Source organism: Symphalangus syndactylus, chromosome 4 (genome assembly GCF_028878055.3).
Source record: "Symphalangus syndactylus isolate Jambi chromosome 4, NHGRI_mSymSyn1-v2.1_pri, whole genome shotgun sequence".
Taxonomy (NCBI): Eukaryota; Metazoa; Chordata; class Mammalia; order Primates; family Hylobatidae; genus Symphalangus; species Symphalangus syndactylus.
In genome coordinates, this window is record NC_072426.2 from 28,410,598 (window position 1) to 28,434,933 (window position 24,336).

Here is a 24,336-nt window from a genome sequence, read left to right on the forward strand (position 1 = left end):
TTTAATTAGATCCAATTTGTACATTTTGGCTTTTGTTGCAATTGATTTTAGCATTTTCATCATGAAGTCTTTGCCCATGCCTCTGTTATGAATGGTTTTATTCTAGGGTTTTTATGGTTTGGGGTTTTACATTTAAGTCTTTAATCCATCTTGAGTTAATTTTTGCATAACGTGTAAGGCAGGGGTCCAGTTTCAGTTTTCTGCATGTGGCTATCCAGTTTTCCCAGCACCATTTATTAAATAGGAGATCCTTTCTCCATTGTTGGTTTTTGTCAGGTTTGTTGAAGACCATATGGTCATAGATATGTGGTGTTACTTCTGAGGTCCCTGTTCTGCTCCGTTGGTCTATGTGTTTGTTTTGGTACCAGTACCATGCTGTTTTGGTTACTGTAGCCTTGGTTATATGGGGTCTTCTTTGATTCCATATGAAATTTAAAATAGTTTGTTTTTTTTAAGATCCTTAGTGTTTATTTGTTTGAATTGAACATGGCTCAGGGAGATGGAGACTGGGACTTACTCAGTTACTGCAGGCTGACTGCTGTTGGCTTCTTCTGTGTACCTAGTTGCCACAAAGAAAAGGGGCATCCTGGATGCTTGCAGAGACATTCTGGGCTGCCAAATCATGAGGGTGAGACTCTCTTAATCCTTAACCATCTTCATTTCATTTCCCAAATTTTCAGATGCTTAGATGCCTGAATAAAGGCAAGGTTCTACATGCTGGAGATACCAACATGGCTAAGACTCTTCTCTGTCCTTGAGGATCTCATGGTCAAGCAGGAAGCAGACAGACAGGTTCATTTTCTATGAATGGTTCAGCAGGACTAGCTCGAGATGGGACAACCATGGGAAGAATAGAAAGGGAGACCGCCAGATGGAAAAGGACTATAGGAGGGTCCTCTTCTCCAAGTTATCCTGAGCTTGGCTCAGAAAGTCATAGGTCCTGCCCATATGAGCCTCCAGAACTCCACCCAGATGGGAGGATGGAATAGGGAAGAAACACAGCTGGTCCCCTTTACCTTTCTTCGGGGAGCATTCTTTTGGGAAAGTCACATTCCCTTCCCACAAGTCCCCCCTGCCATTTCACTACATAATTCTTAGGCTTCCTGGCCCTAAGACCTGCTGTGATTCTGTTGAAGGCCAATTGTCCCTCTCCTCAACACTTGAACTAGAGTTCTTTATTATTATTATGATTATACTTTAAGTTCTAGGGTACATTTACACAATGTGCAGGTTTGATACATAAGTATACATGTGCCATGTTGGTTTGCCGTACCTATCAACTTGTCATTTACATTAGGTATTTCTCCTAATGCTATCCCTCCCCCAGCCCCCCACCCCCCTACAGGCCTTGGTGTTTGACGTTCCCCACCCTGTGTCCAAGTGTTCTCATTCTTCAATTCCCACCTATGAGTGAGAACATGCAGTGTTTGCATAGTATTCCATGGTGTGTATGTGCCACATTTTCTTAATCCAGTCTATCACTGATGGACATTTGGGTTGGTTCCAAGTCTTAGCTATTGTGAATAGTGCTGCAATAAACATATGTGTGCTTGTGTCTTTATAGTAGTATGATTTATAATCCTTTGGGTATATACCCAGTAATGGCATTGCTGGGTCAAATGGTATTTCTAGTTCTAGATCCTTGAGGAATCACCATACTGTCTTTCACGATGGTTGAACTAATTTACACTCCCACCAACAGTGTAAAAGTGTTCGTATTTCTCCACATCCTCTCCAGCATCTGTTGTTTCCTGACTTTTTAATGATCGCCATTCTAACAGGCATGAGACAGTATCTCATTGTGGTTTTGATTTGCATTTCTCTGATGACTAGTGATGATGAGCATATTTTCATGTGTCTGTTGGCTGCATAAATGTCTTCTTTTGGGAAGTGTCTGTTCATATCTTTTGCCCACTTTTTGATGTGGTTGTTTTTTTCTGGTAAATTTGTTTGAGTTCTTTGTAGATTATGGATATTAGCCATTTGTCAGATGCAAAAATTTTCTCCCATTCTGTAGGTTGCCTGTTCCCTCTGATGGTAGTTTCTTTTGCTGTGCAGAAGCTCTTTAATTAGATCCCACTTGTCTATTTTGGCTTTTGTTGCTGTTGCTTTTGGCATTTTAGTCATGAAGTCCTTGCCCACGCCTATGTCCTGAACGGTATTGCCTAGGTTTTCTTCTAGGGCTTTTATTGTTTTAGTTCTAACATTTAAGTCTTTAATCAATCTTGAATTAATTTTTGTATAAGGTGTAAGGAAGGGATCCAGTTTCAGCTTTCTATATATGGCTATCCAGTTTTCCCAGCACTATTTATTAAATAGGGAATCTTTTCCCCATTTCTTGTTTTTGTCAGGTTTGTCAAAGATCAGATGGTTGTAGATGTGTGGTGTTATTTCTGAGGACTCTGTTCTGTTCCATTCATCTATATATCTGTTTTGGTACCCGTACCATGCTGTTTTGGTTACTGTAGGCTTGTAGTATAGTTTGAAGTCAGGTAGCGTGATGCCTCTGGCTTTGTTCTTTTTGCTTAGGATTGTCTTGGCAATGCGGGCTATTTTTTGGTTCCATATGAACTTTAAAGTAGTTTTTTTCCGATTCTGGGAAGATAGTCATTGGTAGCTTGATGGGGATGGCATTGAGTCTATAAATTACCATGGGCAGTATGGCCATTTTCACGATATTGATTCTTCCAACCCATGAGCATGGAATGTTCTTCCATTTGTTTGTGTCCTCTTTTATTTTGTTGAGCAGTGGTTTGTAGTTCTCCTTGAAGAGGTCCTTCACATCTCTTGTAAGTTGGATTCCTAGGTATTTTATTCTCTTTGAAGCAATTGTGAATGGGCGTTCACTCATGATTTGGCTCTCTGTTTGTCTGTTATTGGTGTATAAGAATGCTTGTGATTTTTGCAAATTGATTCTGTATCCTGAGACTTTGCTGAAGTTTCTTATCAGCTTAAGGAGATTTTGGGCTGAGACAATGGGGTTTTCTAAATATACAATCATGTCATCTGCAAACAGGGAGAATCTGACTTCCTCTTTTCCTAATTGAATACCCTTTATTTCTTTCTCTTGCCTGATTTCCCTGGCCAGAACTTCCAGCACTATGTTGAATAGGAGTGCTGACTGAGGGCATCCTTGTCTTGTGCCAGTTTTCAAATGGAATGCTTCCAGTTTTTGCCTATTCATTATGATATTGGCTGTGGGTTTGTCATAAATAGCTCTTATTATTTTGAGATATGTCCCATCAGTATCTAGTTTATTGAGAGTTTTTAGCATGAAGGGCTGTTGAATTTTGTCAAAGGCCTTTTCTGCATCTATTGAGATAATCATATGGTTTTTGTCGTTGGTTCTGTTTACGTGATGGATTTCATTTATCGATTTTCATATGTTGAACCAGCCTTGCATCCCAGGGATGAAGCCCACTTGATCATGGTGGATAAGCTTTTTGATGTGCTGCTGGATTCTGTGTGCCAGTATTTTACTGAGGATTTTCGCATCGATGATCATCAGGGATATTGGTCTAAAATTCTCTTTTTTTGTTGTGTCTCTGCCAGGCTTTGGTATCAGGATGATGCTGGCCTCATAAAATGAGTTAGGGAGGATTCCCTCTTTTTCTATTGATTGGAATAGTTTCAGAAGGAATGGTACCAGCTCCTTTTTGTACCTGTGGTAGAATTCGGCTGTGAATCCATCTGGTCCTGGACTTTTTTTGGTTGGTAAGCTATTAATTATTGCCTCAATTTCAGAGCCTGTTATTGGTCTATTCAGATATTCAAGTTCTTCCTGGTTTAGTCTTGGGAGAATATATGTGTCCAGGAACTTATCCATTTCTTCTAGATTTTGTAGTTTATTTGCATTGAGGTGTTTATAGTATTCTCTGATGGTAGTTTGTATTTCTGTGGGATCGATGGTGATATCCCCTTTATCATTTTTTATTGTGTCTATTTGATTCTTCTCTCTTTTCTTCTTTATTATTCTTGCTAGCAGTCTATCCATTTTGTTGATCTTTTCAAAAAACCAGCTCCTGGATTCATTGATTTTTTGAAGGGTTTTTTGTGTCTCTATCTCTTTCAGTTCTGCTCTTGCCTGTTCTTGCCTTCAGCTACCTTTTGAATTTATTTGCTCTTGCTTCTCCAGTTCTTTAACTGTGATGTTAGGGTGTCAATTTTAGATCTTTCCTGCTTTCTTTTGGGGGCAATTAGTGCTATAAATTTCCCTCTACACACTACTTTAAATGTGTCCCAGAGATTCTGGTATGCTGTGTCTTTTTTCTTATTGGTTTTAAAGAACATCTTTATTTCTGCTTTCATTTCGTTATTTACCCAGTAGTCATTCAGGAGCAGGTTGTTCAGTTCCCATGTAGTTGTGAAGTTTTGGTTGAGTTTCTTAATCCTGAGTTCTAATTTGATTGCACTGTGTTCTGAGAGATAGTTTGTTGTGATTTCTGTTCTTTTCCATTTGCTGAGGAGTGCTTTACTTCCAGTTATGTGGTCAATTTTAGAATGAGTGGTGCTGAGAAGGATGTATATTCTGTTGATTTGGGGTGGAGAGTTCTGTAGATGTCTATTAGGTCTGCTTTGTGCAGAGCTGAGTTTAAGTCCTGGATATCCTTGTTAACCTTCTGTCTCATTGGTCTGTCTAATATTGACAGTGGGGTGTTAAAGTCTCCCATTATTATTGTGTGGGAGTCTAAGTCTCTTTGTAGGTCTCTAAGGACTTGCTTTATGAATCTGGGTGCTCCTGTATTGGGTGAATATATGTTTAGGATAGTTAGCTCTTCTTGTTGAATTGATCTCTTTACCATTATGTAATGGCCTTCTTTTTCTCTTTTAATCTTTGTTAGTTTAAAGTCTGTTTTATCAGAGATTAGAACTGTAACCCCTGATTTTTTCTTTGCTTTCCATTTGCTTAGTAGATCTTACTCCATCTCTTTATTTTGAGCTTATATGTGTCTCTGCAAGAGAGATGGGTCTCCTGAATAGAGCACACTGATGGGTCTTGGCTCTTTACCAAATTTGCCAGTCTGTGTCTTTTAATTGGGGCATTTAGCCCATTTACACTTAAGGTTAATATTGTTATGTGTGAATTTGATCCTGTCATTCTGATGTTAGCTGGTTGTTTTGCCCGTTAATTGATGCAGTTTCTTCATAGAATCGATGGTGTTTATAATTTGGCATGTTTTTGCAGTGGCTGGTACTGGTTGTTTCTTTCCATGTTTAGTGCTTCCTTCAGGAGCTCTTGTAAGGCAGGCCTGGTGGTGACAGAATCTCTTGGCATTTGCTTATCTGTAAAGGATTTTATTTCTCCTTCACTTATGAAGCTTAGTTTGGCTGGATATGAAATTCTGGGTTGAAAATTCTTTTCTTTAAGAATGTTGAATATTGGCCCCACTCTCTTCTGGCTTATAGGGTTTCTGCTTCGAGATCCACTGTTAATCTGATGGGCTTCCCTTTGTGGGTAACCCGACCTTTCTCTCTGGCTGCTCTTAACATTTTTTCCTTCATTTCAACCTTGATGAATCTGACAATTATGTGTCTTGGGGTTGCTCTTCTCAAGGAGTATTTTTGTGATATTCTCTGTATTTCCTGAATTTGAATGTTGGCCTGCCTTGCTAGGTTCAGGAAGTTCTCCTGGATAATATCCTGAAGAGTATTTTCCAGCTTGGTTCCATTCTCCCCATCACTTTCAGGTGCACCTATCAAATGTAGATTTGGTCTTTTCACATACTGCCATACTTCTTGGAGGCTTTGTTCATTTATTTTTACTCTTTTTTTTCTCTAACCTTGTCTTCTCACTTTATTTCATTAATTTCATCTTCAATCACTGATACCCTTTCTTCCACTTGATTGAATCGGCTATTGAAGATTGTGCATGCATCACGAAGTTCTTGTGCCATGGTTTTCAGCTCCATAATGCCATTTAAGGTCTTCTCTTCACTATTTATTCTAGTTAGCCATTCGTCTAACCTTTTTTCCAGGTTTTTAGCTTTCTTGCGAAGGGTTCAAACGTGCTCCTTTAGCTTGGAGAAGTTTGTTATTACCAACCTTCTGACGCCTTCTTCTCTCAACTTGTCAAAATCATTCTCCATCCAGCTTTGTTCTGTTGCTGGCAAGGAGCTGTGATCCTTTGAAGGAGAAGAGGCACTCTGGTTTTTAAAACTTTCAGCTTTTCTGCTCTGGTTTCTCCTCATCTTTATGGTTTTATCTACCTTTGGTCTTTGATGTTGTTGACCTACAGATGGAGTTTTGGTGTAGATGTCCTTTTTGTTGATGTTGATGCTATTCCTTTCTGTTTGTTAGTTTTCCTTCTAACAGTCAGGTCTCTCAGCTTCAGGTCTGTTGGAGTTTGCTGGAGGTCCACTCCAGACCCTGTTTGCCTGGGTATCACCAGTGGAGGCTGCAGAACAGCAAATATTGCTGCCTGATCCTTCCTCTGGAAGCTTCGTCCCAGGGGGCACCCACCTATAGGAGGTGTCTGTCTGCCCCTACTGGGAGGTGCCTCTCAGTTAGGCTACACAGGCATCAGGGACACACTTGAGGAGGCAGTCTGTCCATTCTCAGAGCTCAAATGCCATGCTGGGAGAATCACTCCTCTCATCAGAGTTGTCAGGGACATTTAAATCTGCAGAAGTTTCTGCTGCCTTTTGTTCAGCTATGCCCTGCCCACAGAGATGGAGTCTACAGAGGCAGTAGGCCTTGCTGAGCTGCTGTGGGCTCCACCCAGTTCATGCTTCCTGGCTGCTTTGTTTACCTACTCATGCTCAGCAATGGCAGACGCCCCTCTCCCAGCCATGCTGCTGCCTCACAGTTCGATCTCAGACTGCTGTGCTTGTAGTGAGTAAGGCTCCGTGGGCATGGGGCCCACCAAGCCAGACATGGGAGAGAATCTCCTTGTCTGCCAGTTGCTAAGATCTTGGGAAAAGCGCAGTATTTGGGTGGGAGTGTCCTCTTTTTCCAGGTACAGTCTGGCACAGCTTCCCTTGGCTAGGAAAGGGAAATCCCCTGACCCCTTGCACTTCTCGGGTAAGGTGATGCCCCACCCTGCTTTGGCTCACCCTCCGTGGGCTGCACCCACTGTACAACCAGTCCTAATGAGATGAGCCAGGTACCTCAGTTGGAAATGCAGAAATCACCTGTATTCTGCATTGATCACAACAGGAGCTGCAGACTGGAGCTGTTCCTATTCGGCCATCTTGGAACCCACCTCCTAAAATAGATTTTTCTAATTCTGTGAAGAATATCAATGGTAGTTTGATGGGAATACTATTAAATATCAAATTACTTTGGGTGTTATAGCCATTTTTACAATATTGATTCTTCCTATCCATGAGGATGGAATGTTTTTCCATTTGTTTGTGCTCTCTCTTATTTCTTTCAGCAGTGGTTTGTAGTTCTCCTTGAAGAGGTCCTTCACATCCCTTGTTAGCTGCATTCCTAGGTATTTTATTCTCTTTGTAGCAATTTTAATTGGAAGTTCATTCATGATTTGACTCTCTGCTTGCCTATTTTGGGTACAAAGGAATGCTTGTAATTTTGCACATTGATTTTGTATCCTGAGACTTTGCTGAAGTTGCTTATCAGTTCAAGGAGTTTTGGGGCTGAGATGATGGGGTTTTCTAAACATAAAATCATGTTGTCTGCAGACAGACTATTTTACTTCCTCTCTTCCTATTGGAATACCTTTATTTCTTTCTCTTGCCTGACTGCCCTGGTCAGAACTTCCAATACTATGATGACTAGTGGTGGTAAGAGAGGGCATCCTTGTCTTGTACCGGTTTTCAAAGGGAATGCTTCAACTTTTGCCTATTCAATATGATATTGGCTGTGGGTTTGTCATAAATAACAATTATTATTTTGAGATACATTCCATCAGTACCTAGTTTATTGAGAGTTTTTAACATAAAAGGATGTTGAATTTTATCAAAGGCCTTTTCTTCATCTATTGAGAAAATCATGTGGTTTTTGTCTTTGGTTCTGTTTATGTGATAGATTACTTTTATTGATTTGCATATGTTGAACAAGCCTTGCATCCCAGAGATGTAGCCAATTTGATCATGATGTATAAGCTTTTTGATGTGCTGCTGGATTTGGTTTTTAGTATTTTATTGAGGATTTTTGCATCAATGTTCCTCAGGGATGTCGGCCTGAAGTTTTCTTTTTTTGGGGGTCTCTTCCTGGTTTTGGTATCAGGATGATGCTCACTCCATAAAACGAGTTAGGGAGGAGTCTTTCCTTTTCAATTGTTTAGAATAGTTTCAGAAAGAATGGTACCAGCTTCTCTTTGTATTTCTGGTAAAATTCAGCTATGAATCCGTCTGGTCCTTGGTGTTTTTTGGTTGGTAGGCTATTAATTACTGCCTCAATTTCAGAACTTGTTATTGGTCTATTTAGGGATTTGACTTCTTCCTGGTTTAGTCTTTGAAGGGTGTATGTGTCCAGGAATATATCCATTTCTTCTAGATTTTCTAGTTTATTTGTATAGAGTTGTTTATAGTATTCTGTGATGGTAGTGTGTATTTCTTTAATGTCAGTGGTGATATCCATTTTATTATTTTTTATTGTGTCTATTTGATTCTTCTCTCTTTTCTTCTTTATTAGTCTAGCTAGCTATATATTTTGTTAATTTTTTCAAAAACACAGCTCCTAATTCTCTCTCTCTCTCTCTTTTTTTTTTTGAGTGCTTTTCACGTCTCTACCTCCTTCAGTTCTCTGATCTTAGTTATTTCTTGTCTTCTGCTAGCTTTTAGATTAGTTTGCCCTTGCCTCTCTAGCTCTTTTAATCGTGATGTTAGCGTGTTGATTTGAGATCTTTCTAGCTTTCTGATGTGGGAATTTAGTGCTATAAATTTCCTTCTTAACACTGCTTTAGTTGTGTCCCAGAGATTCTGGTATATTGTCTCTTTGTTCTTATTGGTTTCAAACCACTCCTTGATTTCTGCCTTAATTTCATTATTTACCCAGGTGTCATTAAGGAGCAGGTTGTCCAATTTCCATGTATTTGTGTAGTTTTGAGTAAGTTTCTTAATCCTGAGTTCTAATTTGATTGCACTGTGGTCTGAGAAACTCTTTGTTATGATTTCCATTCTTTTGCATTTGCTAAGGAGTGTTTTACTTCCAATTATGTGGTCAATTTTAGAATAGGTGCCATGTGGCACTGAGAAGAATGTATTTTCTGTTGATTTGGGGTAGAGAGTTCTGTAGATATCTACTAGGTCCACTTGATCCAGAGCTGAGTTCAAGCCCTGAATATCCTTGTTAGTTGTCTTTCTTGTTGATCTAATACCGACAGTGGGTTGTTAAAGTCTCCCACTATTATTGTGTGGGAGTCTAAGTCTCTTTGTAGGTCTCTAAGAACTTGTTTTATGAATCTGGGTGCTCCTGTATTGGGTGCATATATATTTAGAATAGTTAGCCCCTTATGTTGAATTGTTCCCTTTACAATTATGTAATGCCTTTCTTTGTCTTTTCTGATCTTTGTTGGTTTAAAGTCCGTTTTGTCAGAGACTAGGATTGCAACCACTGCTTTTTTTTTCTCTCCATTTTCTTGGTAAATTTTCTTCCATTCCTTTATTTTGAGCCTATATGTGTCTTTGCATGTAAGATGGGTCTCCTGAATACAGCACATCAATGGGTCTTGACTCCTTATCCAATTTGTAATTGGGGCATTTAGCCCATTTACATTTAAGATTAGTATTGTTATGTGTGAATTTGATCCTGTCATCATGATGCTATTTGGTTATTTTGCACACTAGTTGATGCGGTTTCTTCATAGTGTCATTGGTCCTTATATTTTGGTGTGTTTTTGCAGTGGCTGGTACCGGTTTTTCCTTTCCATATTTAGTGCTTCTTTCAGGACCTCTTGCAGAGCAGGCCTGGTGGTAATGAAATCCATCAGCATTTGCTTGTCTGGAAAAACACTTTATTAATCCTTCACTTATGAATATTAGTTTGGCTGGACATGAAATTCTGGGTTGAAAAGTCTTTTCTTTCAGAATGTTGAATATTAGCCCCCAGTCTCTTCTGGCTTGTAGCATTTCTGCTGAGAGGCCTGCTGTTAGTCTGATGGGCTTCCCTTAGTAGGTGACCTGGCCTTTCTCTCTGGCTTCCCTTAACAGTTTTTCCTTGCTTTCAACCTTGGAGAATCTGATGATTATGTGTCTTGGAGGTGATCTTCTCATGGAGTATCTTAATGGTGTTCTCTGTATTTCCTGAATTTGCATGTTGGCCTGTCTGGCTAGGTTGGGGAAGTTCTCCTGGATCATATCCTGAAGTGTGTATTCCAGCTTGTTTCCATTCTCCCCATCTCCTTCTGGTACTCCAATCAATCTTAGGTTTGGTCTTTTTATGAGGTACCATATTTCTTGGAGATTTTCTTCATTCCTTTTCATTCTTTTTTCTCTCTTCTTGTCTGCATGACTTATTTCAGCAAGGTGGTCTTCAAACTCTGTTATTCTTTCTTCTTCTTGGTTGAGTCTGCTATTGATACTTGTGTATGCTTCACAAAGTTATCATGCTATGTTTTTCAGCTCCATTAGGTCGTTTATGTTCTTCTCTAATCTGGTTATTCTAGTTAGCAATTCCTATAACTTTTTATCAAGGTTCTTAACTTCTTTGAATTGGTTTAGAACATGCTCCTTTTGCTCAACATAGTTTTTTATTACCCATATCCTGAAGCCTACTTCTGTCAATTCATCCCTCTGATCTTCTATCCATTTCTGCACCCCTGATGGAGAGAGACATTGCGATCATTGGAGAAGAGGCACTCTGGCCTTTTGAGTTTTCAGCATTTTTTTCATTAATTCTTTCTCATCTTTGTGAGTTTGTCTAGTTTTGGTCTTTGAGGCTGCTGACCCTTGGATGGGGTTTTTTGGGAGCCTTTTTTTGTTGTTGTTGATGCTGCTATTGTTGCTTTCTGCTTGTTTGTTTTTCTTTCAATAGGTCTTCTGTAGGGCCACTGCAGTTTGCTGGGGGTTCACTTCAGGGCCTATTCATCTGATTTGCTCCTGCACCTGGAGATGTCACTCAAGGAGGCTGGAGAACAGCAAAGATGGGTGCCTCCTCCTTCTTCTGGGACCTCTGACCTCGAAGGGAACAAACCTGATGCCAGTAGGATTGTTTCTGTATAGGGAGTCTGACAACCCCTGTTGGAGGGTCTCACCCAGTTGGGTGGCATGGGGAGCAGAACCCATTAAATGAAGCATTTTGTTCCTTGGTGGAAGGGGTGTGCTTTGCTGGGGGAAAACCCACTCATTGGGGCTACCCAAATTCCTCAGAACTACCAGGAGGTGATGCTAAGTCTGCTGGTCCACAGAGACTGTGGTCACCCCTCCCCCTAGGTGCTCAGGCCCAGGGAGATCTGGATTTTGTCATGGAGCCTCTGAGTGGAGTTACTGGAGTTCCTGCAGGGAAACCCCAGCCAATGAGGAAGGATGGGTCAAATTTAGGCCTGAAGAGGCACTCTGGCCACAGACTACCACAGCTGGTGTGTTGGGCTGTGGGGACAAGTCTTGGGACCAAGCCGTCCAGCCCCCCTGGCTCTAGCAGGGGAAAAGCACAGCCTGGAGCTATGGAAATTGGTGCCACCCTTTCCCCACCCAGTGAGCTTAGTGCGTTAGGCAGTTGCAAGTCCCATTGCTGGCTGCTGCTCCTCTCACAAGGAGCTCAAAGGGCTTAGACAGTAGGCAGCCACATACAGTGCTGGTCACCCCTCACCTTGGGAGTTTGGTAGGCTTAAGCAGATTCCAGCTGAGAGGCTCTAAGAATTTGTGCATTCTGGGGCTGGGACACTAGGCCCTGGTGACATGGGTTTGCAAGTGGGATCTTCCAGTCCATGGGTTGCACAGTTCTGCAGAAAAAGCACAGTTCCCTCAGCTGGGTAGCATGCTCACTCGCCACACCCCTTGGCTTGGGGGAAGGGGGGTTCCTCTGCCCTATGTGGCTCTCAGGTGGGCCACTGCACCACACTGTTCTTCCTTCTCTCTGAGGGTCATGCCAGACTTCTAGTCAATTTTGATGAGAGAACCTGGATATCTCGGTTGCCAGTGATGGATTCACACACTTATAATTTTCTTCGATGGAAGCCTCAGAATGCCACTGCTTCTAGTCAGCCATCTTGGCCCTGCTTCTAAGTGCATTTTAAGGGAAGTCATGCTGAGTCTTCATGAAATGATTTCACCTCTGTGACAATCATTTGACTCTGCAACAGCTGGAGGTAGAAAAACCACTTAATGATAAGAGCTGCTGAAAATTATTTGATAATATTAGAAAACATTACTTAGAAGAATAAAAAATGAGTTTAGCAATAATATTAAGTTTTGACATTATCAAAACCTAGAGATCTTGACATTTAGCATGTGTATTTTATAATGAGTAACTTCCTCTTCCTGAAGGTGGTAGTCATAGCAACAAAAAGTGAAAAGGCACTAATTAGCAATATAGGCACTGACTGGCAATGCAGGCACTAACTAGCAAGGTAGGCACTAATTAGCAATTTATTATCAATCTCTTGTCCTCATTCATAAAATAGTTGCATAGTTGACATAGTCTTAAGGTCCCTGTAAATTCTATAATTCTATATCTTGGAATTTGACAACCTCATTTTTATCTCCTATAATTTTTAGTCCCCACAAACAATGACAAAAAAGTACATAAAAGGATATCACCTAGAGGCTGGTTCACTGGTAATGGGCTATCAGAACTTATTAACATTAGTGTCACTAAAGTTGGTATACAATCCTCTCACTGCTGAATTTGTGTGGCTTAAAAAAAAAAAAGATATTACCCAGAAATGATAAAATCTTCTAAATAATAAGTTCCTGAAGAATGGGAAGAAAAATTGGTGAGTTGGATATAGAAGGAAAAAAAATTATTGCTTTTAAAAATCCTTTTGCAACAAAGGTTTATCACAAAGACTGCTGCTAAGGAAAATGAATAAGTAAAAATAAGAGCCTATCTGTGCCACAGATGGTTATTATTATTGTAACTAACAAATTTGCAAAAGAAAGAACACACACACAAAAGACCAACTTTCGTTGCCCAAATAAAACAAAATTTGACCAAATGAAGCAACAACAGAAATTAAAACCCCCACATTCCTTAATTTTTTCCCCCCTAAGCAAGGGGCTTGACTTTAGAAAGTAAACTTATTCAGTTCTTGGGGACAACATTAATGAAAGAAATCTTTTGTTTGCTGCTTAGAACATTATCAAGTTAGTAACTAGAACAGAAGTGTTTCTGTTTGATCCTAATTTGGCTTCTGTTCATCTTTAATCAAAAGAGAAGCAAACAAGAAAATGGTTAAACATAATTTAGAAATAGAAATGATCAAGGACAAGAAAATAAAAAATTATTTATTATTACACCACCCTAATATAAACAATGTTATATGTAGATACCTATTTAGTAAATTGTTATTTACAAAACAAATTTTATCGTACTTAGACACAATTTTATAACATCTTCTTTTCTACTTCTTATAGCATGAATGTTTTTATATCATTAAATATCATTCTACTATATGGTAGAATAATGCTTTATCGCTCTTTGCAGATACTGTGTTTTTTACAAATTCAAGGTTTGTGGCAACCTTGCATCCAGCAAATCTTGGCATCATTTTTCTATTTAACAGCGTGTGCTCACTTTGTGTTTCTGTGTCACATTTTGGTAATCCTTGTAATATTTCAAACTTTTTCATTATTATATCTGATATGGTGACCTGTGATTAGTGATCTTTGATGTTACTATTTTAGTTGTTTCGGGATGCCACAAATTGTGTCCATGTAAGATGGCAAACTTAATACGTGCTCTGACTCTTCCACTGACTGGCTATTCCTCAGTTTCTCTCCCTCTCTTCAGACTCCCTGTTCCCCGAGGCACAAAAATATCAAAATTAGACCAATTATTAACTTACAGTGACCTCTAAGTGTTCAAATAAAAGGAAGAGTCACACCCCTCTCATTTGAAATTGAAAGCTAGAAATGATTAAGCTTAATGAAGAAGGCTTGTTGAAAACCAAGATAGGCCAAAAGCTAGGCTTCTTAAGCCAAATGGTTAGCCAGTTGTGAATTCAAAGGGAAAGTTCTTGAAGGAAATTAAGTGCTACTCCTGTGAAGACATGAATGATAGAATTATAAGAAAGTGAAACTGCCTTATTGGAAATATGGAAGAAGTTTGAGTAGTCATCATAGAAGATCAAAGTAGCCACAACATTCCCTTAAGCCAAAGCCCAATCCAGAATAAGGCCCTAACTCTCTTCAGTTCTATGAAGACTAAAAAAGTAAGGAAGCTACAGAAGAAAAGTTTGAAGCTAGCATAGATTAGTTTTTAAGAAGCCATCCCCATAACAAAAAAGTGGCAGTAAATACTGATATTCAGAAATATCTAGCTAATGTAAGTGCTGAAGGTTGTTACACTAAACAACGTATTTTCAATGTAGGAGAGACAGCCTTCTCTTGGAAGAAAATGCTGTCTAGAACTTTTCTCAACTAGAGAGAAGTCAATACCTGGCTTCAAAGCTTCAAGGACACCCTGACTCTCTTGTTAGGGGCTAATGCAGCTGGTGACTTTAAGTTGAAGCCAATGCTCATTTACCATTAGAAAAATCTTAAATCCCTTCAAAATTATGTTAAATCAACTTTGCCTGTGCTGTATAAAGGGAACAACAAAGCCTAGATGATACCACATCTGTTTGCAGCATGGTTACTGTGTATTTTAAGCTCACTATTGAGATCTACTGCTTTGAAAAAAAGATTTCTTTCAAATTATTGTACTCACTGACAATGCACCTCATTACCCAAGAATTCTCATAGAGATGTAAAAGAAGATTAATGTATTTTCATGTCTGCTAACACAGCATCCATTCTGTAGCCCATAAATCAAAGTTTCAAGCCTCTTTTTATTTTTTAGACAGAGTCTCGCTCTGTCGCCCAGGCTGGAGTGCAGTGCAGTGGTGTGATACTGGCTCACTGCAACTTCTGCCTCCCGGGTTCAAGCAACTCTCCTGCCTCAGCCACCCAAGGAGCTGGGATTACAGGCGTATGCCACCATGCCCACCTAATTTTTGTATTTTTAGTAGAGATGGGGATTCACGATGTTGGCCAGGCTGACCTGGAACTCCTGACCTTAAGTGATCTACCTGCCTGGGCTTCCCAAAGTGCTGGGATTACAGGCACGAGCCACTGAGTCCTGCCAAACTTTCTTTCAAGTCTTATTATTTAAGAAATACATTTTTTAAGGCTATAGTTACCATAGATTGTGACGGATTTGGGCAAAGTAAATTGAAAACCTACTGGAAAGGATTTACCTTTCTAGACACCATTTAAGAGCATTTGTGGTGCACTGAAGGAGGTCAAAATATCAACAATAACGAGAGTTTGGAGGATGTTAATTCCAACCTTAATGGATAACTTTGAAGGGTCAAGACTTCAGTGCAGAGATGGTGAAAATAGCAAGAGAACCACAATTAGAAGTACAACCTGAAAATGTGACTGAATTGCTGCAGTCTCATGATAAAACTTGCACGGATCAAGAGTTACTTCTTGCAGATGAGCAAAGAAAGTAATTTCTGGAGAGGAAATCTATGCTTGGTAAGGAGGCTGCAAATATTGTTGAAATGACAACAAAGGATTTAGAATATTACATAAACTTAGTTGATAAAAGTTCTCAGGTTTTGGAGGATAGACTCCAATTTTGAAAGAAGTTCTACTGTGGGTAAAATGCTAACAAACAGCATCATATGTCCAGGCGCGGTGGCTCACTTCTGTAATCCTAGCACTTTGGGAGGCCAAGGCAGCTAGATAAATTGAGCTCAGCAGTTTGAGACCAGCTGGGCAACATTGAGAAACCCTGTCTCTACAAAAGATACAAAAATTAGCCAAGTGTGGTGGTGTGCCCCTGTAGTCCCAGCTACTTGGGAGGTTGAGTTGGGAGGGTGGCTTGAGCCCAGGAGGCAGAGATTGTATTGCACCACTGCACTTTAGCCTGGGTAACAGAACCAGACCCTGTCTCAATAAATAAATAAATAAACAAACAAACAAACATAAAAACCACAGCATCACATCACATGCTACAAAGAAATCTTTCATAAAAGGAAGAGTCAATGGATGTGCTATACTTTATGTGTTTTATAGAAATTGCCACAGCTGCCCCAACCCTTCAGCAACCACCATCTTGTTTAATCAGCAGTTGTCAACATCAAGCCTCAGTTCCCTTTCAACATGTCAGTCTCATAAAAGCTCAATCTTAAATAAATCCAGCACCATTGCTAAACTAAGCGTGATGAACCCTGCTTGTGAAAATTGCATAATTGTGTTGATTTCTTTTCTGACAAATTCATAGCCTCCAACCTCAACAAGAAAAGACCCTCCACCAGCAGAAAAATCATGATTTGCCGAAGGCTCACATAATTTTTAGCACTTTCTAGCAATAAAATATTTGAAAATTATGTACATACATTGTTTTTTAAGACACAATGCTACTGCATGCTTAATATAGTATAGTGTAAAAATAACTTTTAAATATACTGGGAAACAAAAAACATTAATGTGACTCAGTTTATGGTGATAGTTTAGAATTGAACCCACAGTGTTTCTGAGGTATGCCTGGATCTATTATTGGCTACAAGGTATTCCACTGTGGGGGACTACCAAAACATATTGAGATATTTGTACTTATTGACCATTATATTTTCTACTATTTTCCCATATATCATCCCTTTATTTTTTTCTGTCAACAATTATTTATTGAGCATGTATTATGTTCCAGGCATTGTGGATAATGATGGAGAAATCATGGAGAACAGGACAAACAAAGACCCTATCTATGGAACTGCAGTCTAGTGGAAGAAAGTATAAATCTCTGACTCATCATATCTGAAACTTACTATCATCTCCTCCAACATACTCCCTCTGAATTCCCATGAGTCACATAGACTTTTGAAGTCAAGCTGAACTCCTTCCTTTCCTCACTCCTGATGGCAAAAAATTCACTAATTGTATCAATTATTATTTGTATTACAAATCTTATCTACAAATTTTGGGAAATTTTATTACCCAGTCCCTCTATTTCTATTCGGCATAGACACTGTATATAAGTTTTTAAGCCTCAGTTCCCTTTCAGCATGCCACTCCCGTAAAAGCTCAATCTTAAATCAATCCAGCACCACTGCTAAACTAAGTGTGATGAATCCTGCTTGTAAAAATTGCATAATTGTGTTGGTTTCTGTTCTGATAAATTAATGGCTTCCAACCTCATCTAGGACATCCCTGCTACAAAGGTATCTCTTTGTCAGTAACCTTTTTTCTTTTCTGTTTCTCAACATAGCTATTCTAAAAAATACAACTCTTCCTTGAATGATACTTTATTCTCCCCCAGAACAGGATAACTCTTGGGGACACAGAACAAAATGAGAGAAGTAAAGGCAATAGAGTTCATCAAATAGAACTTGTACTCTTTTCACTTGTATTCTTGTACTCTTTATGACTATTTAGCCACATCTGAATTCAGATTTTTTTCTTAAGTTCTCATCTCAAGGAGTATGGGGAAATTAATAGATAAATACTTCATGAAGTGAAATTAACAGACATATATCCCAATAACAGAGAATTTGCTTTCTTTGCAAACACTCAAGAAATAGTCTTCTAAATGTTAACACTGAAAGCCCATAATACTGTGTTTCCTGATAATATTGTAGTAAAACTCTAAGTTAATAATAAAAACAAGTAAAATATAATCATTTTAAAATTTTCAAAATTACACATTTGAAAAAATGAAATTATAAAATATTTAGAAATAAAAATAGTGAAACAGTACATAGCAACATTTTTGAGATAAAGTTGTACTCAGAGGAAAACTCAGTTTTAAACATTAACAATAATAAATAAATAAAGATAAATAATAAATAATGAGGAAAAAATAAACATTCTAACAGAAGGTTGGAAAAAGAAGAATAACAGATTTCAGCTGGGCAATGGGTTGATTGTAAGCGACCACACATTTAACTTATTTGGTGTGAGTAGTAAATTATACTTAATGCAACATACTTGAGGTGGGTACGTAGATCAAGAAGAAAAGCAGCACATTTTGACGCATTTTTTTCTTGTCTCTAGTTTTTGTACAAGGTTTTTACACTGGTGATACTTTTTATGCAGTCAACACCTTTAAAGGGTTAAGAAAAACAGCTAAGTTTTTGCTGAGTTACCTTCTTTATATCCTCAGGTCTTCATATCCATCCTAGAAGTGCTTGCACAATGAGTGTAAGTGCTTCTCCTTGGAGGAATGTTTAAAAGTATCGGGATAACTCAGTCATGTCTTGATGGGTAAAGAAAGCTGTACATATCTAAGTATCCCTGATTAACATGTCTAATAATAGGCCTGGAGCCACCTCTTTAGTGTTCATAAAAGCTGCTCTCCCTGTAATTACAAGAAAATCAGGAAATAATAGCAATAAACATGAAAATTAATTACTTAAAAAATAGAAAACTAAAATTGATAATTGGTTTTTTAAAAGAGCCAATAAAACAGTGTAGCCTAATCAAGAAAAAAGAAAACTGGGAAATAAAGACAGTGGAGAAAACATAATATCTGAAATGTTTAAATGGGGCTATGGCTGTAGCTAAGAATTGTGAAGTTTATTTATTTTTTCTTCTACTTTATTGTCCAACTCCCTCCACTTCCTGGACACCCATACTTTGCCAGTATTTGCTTTCTCAGGTTCTCAAAAGCTTATTTTCTGTAAGCAGGTTATATCTATGTATTAGCTTAGATAAGAAGTTATCTTGTGCTCAGTAAATCTATGGAATGAGGTACTGTCGCTGGGCTTCCCTCAGTTACCTGGTAAAAGAGGAACATGGTGAAAATAATTGTCCTTCCAGCTTAATGCTCCAGGCTATTTCTGCCACATTGGGCCTACGAGCTGGTTACAGGTGTTCATTGTGCTTGTTCAGACTATGTCCTGTGGCTTAAGTCATGTACAGAACAAGAACCTCAAATTATGGCAGCATTGTCCATTTGCTTGCTTTTGATTTCCTTTTCTCCAAAGACCTGAGAAAGAGTGGAGTTGAAGAGAATCAATGCAGACTTTCTGGTGGCAAAGTTTACTCATTTATGTCATATTCATCTGTCTTCCCCCATTTAACAATTTATTTATTTATTTTTTTTTTTGAGACGGAGTCTTGCTCTGTCGCCCAGGCTGGAGTGCAGTGGCGCAATCTTGGCTCACTGCAAGCTCTGCCTCCCGGGTTCATGCCATTCTCCTGCCTCAGCCTCCCAAGCAGCTGGGACTACAGGCGCCCGCCACCATGCCCGGCTAATTTTTTTTGTATTTTTAGTAGAGATGGGGTTTCACCATGTTCACCAGGATGGTCTCAATCTCCTGACCTCGTGATCTGCCCACGTCGGCCTCCCAAAGTGCTGGGATTACAGGCCTGAGCCACCACGCCCGGCCAACAATTTTAATTTATATGGTTTTATGAAATCCATTGTGTATCCCTAATTTTAGCACCAAGAAATTAAATCTCCTGACTTATAGCCCATTGCTTTTTTATTTATGTTTTAGAGAATTAGGACTGAAGACCAGAGAAAATCTTTGTATTCCTTGGCAGATCCTAAATGTATTAAGAATATTATTTTAAAAGCAGGTAGTTATAAAAGTGTGCAAAACTCTGAGATAGGAATAATTCAAAAGGTTTGAAAGACATCTGTTTTATTCTCTACTTAACAATGACATTAATTAATAATCTGCCATAACCTTCATTGCTTTTTCAGCTTTTGGCTGTTGAAGTCCTTTTCACTGAAATATTTTAAGCATCAGAGCAGGGGAGACTATGCACCTGAGTTAGGGAGAGCAGATAGTCTGCAGGTCTTCATAGTCCACCTCTGTGAACATGGCCATAGATGACTCCCCAGTGTCCAGATGAATAATGGCATCAAGTGGAAATACTTTTGTTATATTTACGAATAAAAATATTCCAGTGTGGCAAGCAGGCAAAATCCTTACGATGTCAAATAGAGCTGAATAGACTGAAGTGACTCCTGTGTTTCTGTTTCCTTCTATTATTTTAATTTATGTAAATTGGCTTGTGAAAATTCAATACCTGAACTTTGTGGCACTGTGATCTCCTACTGATATTAAATCAAGTTCATGAATTCCTTGATGAAGGAAGCCTCTTCACACAATTAATGGCCAAGATATTATTGGGCTGAAGAAAGACTATCCAAAGGTTTCCTGATATACCACTGTAAGATGCTATCTTCTGATCTAATTTAATGTAGCTCAACAAACAATGATAGGGCAGAGTATTTGAGCCTAATGCTGAGCCTAATGCTGGCTAATCCAGAATAATAGCCATGATGTAATTTAGCTGTTAGAGGCAAGTGTAACGCAGAAAAAATCATGTTTTCACATAATTGGGTAGTTCATTATCAGTTGGATTCCAAAAAGAAAGTGGGTGCTCTCATACCAGAGAACATAGGCAGAAAAGGGCTGCAATTTCAAACAAGAGAAAATATGTCATTCCAGTACTAGCAAGTAAGTAGGTAGTTTACTTTTAAAGGCATAGTAGGGGGATAAAAATCACTGTGGGAACTAAGGTGAAAGAGAGCTTCATGTATCTGTAGTGTACAGACAAAGAGTAGTAGGGACTGAACAAACAAATATTCTCCACATATCAAATACTACTAAAAAAAAGAAACGATAGAACACAATGATAATTAGAGTGAGATAGGAAAGAGCAAATATTCAGACCAGATTGGAGCAGATCTATACTGATAATCTTCATTGAAAAGGAGCTCAAGGTTGATGTCATTGTCATATTCATTACCACACATTATCATCATTTTACAGTATTAAGTGCTTAGTGTGAGTTAGTTCTATGCTAATTGATTTATTTTACTTAGCTTTTCCAATAAAAGTATGAGGTAGGTACTCTTATTTCCATTCTATAGGTGAGAAAATTGGGAAGGCAAACTGCTTTGCTCAAGCTCATGCTAATGTGTGTTACTCAATAAACCTCTGTTTGAATTCATTTATCTTAATCTCCACACTACGTGGCATTACCCATCTAATACTCATCTACTCGATATTTCCTTGCAATTATATACATTTATGTTTAATTACACACAGTTCTGATGTCACATTAGATTCAGCTCTTCCCAAAGTATTCTGAGTTAAAATAAACTTCATAAAATTCAGAGTTAAAAACTATCTATCCAGGTATAGTTATGAATAGACATCCATACTGAATGGAGTCTTTCTATTTTGGTTAAAATGTTGGTATTTAGATTTAATACAAACCATTCCTTCACAAAAACTTCTGTTAAAAACAGTTCATTCTTTCTGAGTATGCTTCTCCTATCATATTTAATATCATAATTTAAAGTCTCTTTTCAGTGACACAAAATTCCTCCTAGTGCAAGCATATAAACTCAGACACTGAGAAATCTGTTCTGTTGAAGCAATGCAAAAGACTTTTAAGGTCAAAATACATTTAACATCTTCAGTCCTTTTCTTTTTGCTGGTTCTTTCAAACTGATATGAATTGTCCTTTGTGCTCTGGGTTCTCTGAAAAGAAAAAACTGGTTTTATTAAAATCACTGTGATGGCATGGTCAGTGACACATCAGCTGTGACATAGCTAGCCTGCTGTTCTTCTATATAGAATACTGCCACTGGGTTTTTGGTCATCAATTTCTTCCAAAGATTTCTCTCCCACTGAGTGAGAAAAATGAATTCTTACTGTTTGTTTTGTTGGAAAGAAAGAAAAGTCCCAAATGATTGTCAGATGCCAAGTATGTCATTTACATGTGGCTTTATTTGAATGCTTATTGCTGAGCCTTTATATGGAACCTGGAGATGGCTCTCTGATGAAGTAGATCTTCTCCTCCTTTTGTGATTTTTTTGTGCTTTGCATCCAAAGATCATTAAAAACATTTTTCTTTCAGTCAGAAGGTATTTTTTCTTTTAAACTTTGTATTCCTATGAAAATTGAGGGATAAAATTATTCACCAATTTCTTTTCTTTTTTTAAGATTATGCGTTAGGTTCTGGGATACATGTGCAAAACGTGCAGGTTTGTTGCACAGTTATGCGTGTGCCATGGTGGTTTACTGCACCTATCAACCCATCATGTAGGTTGCAAGCCCCGCATGCATTGGGGATTTGTCCTAATGCTATTCCTCCCATTGCCCCCAACCCCCCGACAGTCCCCGGTTTGTGATGTTCCCCTCCCTGTGTCCATGTGTTCTTATTGTTCAACTCCTACTTATGAGTGAGAACATGCTGTGTTTGGTTTTCTGTTCTTGTATTAGTTTGCTGAGAATTATGGTTTCCAGCTTCATCCATGTCTCTGCAAAGGACATGAACTCATCCTTTTTTATGGATGCATGGTATTCCATGCTCTATGTGTGCCACATTTTCTTTATCCAGTCTATCATTGATAGGCATTTGTGTTGGTTCCAAGTCTTTGTTATTGTAAATAGTGCTGCAATAAACATACATGTGCGTGTGTCTTTATAGTAGAATGATTTATAATCCTTTGGGTATATACCCCGTAATGGGATTGCTGGGTCAAATGGTATTTTTGGTTCTTGATCCTTGAGGAATCACCACACGGTCTTCCACAATGGTTGAATTAATTTACATTCCCACCAACAGTGTAAAAATGTACCTATTTCTCCACATCCTCTCCAGCATCTGTTGTTTCCTGACTTTTCAATGATCGCCATTCTAACTGGTGTGAGATGTTATCTCATTTTGGTTTTGATTTGCATTTATCTAATGACCAGTGATGATGAGCTTTTTTTTCATGTTTGTTGGCCACATAAATGTCTTCTTTTGAGAAGTGTGTGTTCATATCCTTTGCCGACTTTTTGATGAGGTTGTTTTTTTCTTGTAAATTTGTTTAAGTTCCTTGTAGATTCTGGATATTAGACCTTTGTCAGATCTTTGTCAAAAATCTACGTGATTTTTTTTTTTTTTTTTTTTTTTTTGAGACAGAGTCTCGCTCCGTCACCCAGACTGGAGTGCAGTGGCGCAGTCTCGGCTCACTGCAAACTCCGCCTCCCGGGTTCACGCCATTCTCCTGCCTCAGCCTCTCCGAGTAGCTGGGACTACAGGCGCCCGCCAACACGCCCGGCTAATTTTTTTGTATTTTTAGTAGAGACGGGGTTTCACCGTGGTCTCGATCTCCTGACCTCGTGATCCGCCCACCTCGGCCTCCCAAAGTGCTGGGATTACAAGCGTGAGCCACTGCGCCCGGCCTCAATCTACGTGATTTTTTAAGGGCAAAATATCACTTGTTCTAATCACAGCTTTAAGGCACCTTCACTCATTTATATTCAAGACCTTTCAATGTCATTAAAAACAGTTTCCTAGGACCCTTACTTTTCTGCTAACTCTAGTCTTATAATATTTTTCTCTTCTGCCTGGCACTTGGTTAGAGTATTTGTCTCCCATAGATACCATTTGGCCTCGTATTGGCTCTCAGTCTTCTTGGCTGAAGGTTCTGTTCATGTGGCTTTTCCTTCTTCTCATGCCTCTGGCAGAATGCCTTGTTTTAGCTTAGGTTCTAAGAACCATACTTCAGTATTAGATCACTTGGTGAGCATCTTGGCTCTTTTCAAAATTCCAAACCTTATTTAGAATATTCATGTGACTACGCATGTTCAAATTTTTTTTTTGTAATTCCCCAGTTTCTTTCTAAAAAGAGTTAATGAAATGTCTGAATGACAGAGGCAATAATTTTCTATTAGTTTGTTGGCTCTTTCCTAAAAACCAGGAGAAATTTTGCTTTCATACTTATTTTCTGAATCATATGAATGAAAACTACATCAGCGTTTATTAGGTAGGTAACAGATGGGACAGTTACAGTGAAAAATCTAAGACAGCAAAACCTTTTGGCTGGAAGGACATTTTAACAGGAAAGATATTCTTTTGGGGCTAATAATATCAGTTTAATTCTTATAAATTTCACACTTCCTTATTTTTGACATTCTTTGAAGCTGAATGAAACTCTAGAAAAAAAGCGGTCACTTCAAAGCTTTCTTGTTGGCTCTTGATAGTTTCATCATTGGTCTTTCCATCTAAAGAAGATTTAATAGTATATCTGAGCCTTTTACCAGCAATATCAAAGTGCTGAGCACTCTTCTAGTCCAACCCTTAATGAGAACCTAACACAGGATACTGCATCACATTACCTTCCCAGTTTACTAGGACATTGGGGTTTTTGAAGTTTAGTGACCCAGGAGACTGGCTTATTTGGACTGATAGACATGAGAAACAACTTTTAAACACAAAGTAGCAAACAAGCAGTAAGTTGTCTTTTCCCTTAAACATTACCTATCTTCCT

The 24,336-nt window shown here is 38.7% G+C and overlaps 1 protein-coding gene across 2 annotated transcripts in view; it reads left to right on the top strand.

Annotated features, from left to right (window-relative positions):
* The window catches only part of LOC134736458 (putative uncharacterized protein encoded by LINC00269), a 72,418-nt gene that overhangs the window by 45,542 nt on the left and 2,540 nt on the right, over positions 1-24,336 (top strand). Inside the window, exon 1 of one of the 2 annotated variants that reach the window (XR_010120467.1) lies at positions 22,963-23,832. The exons of the other annotated variant lie outside the window; for it this stretch is intronic. The gene's annotated coding sequence lies outside the window, so the exon portion shown is untranslated. Of the gene's footprint in view, positions 1-22,962; positions 23,833-24,336 lie in introns of those variants that run through there. 2 annotated transcript variants of the gene reach the window in all.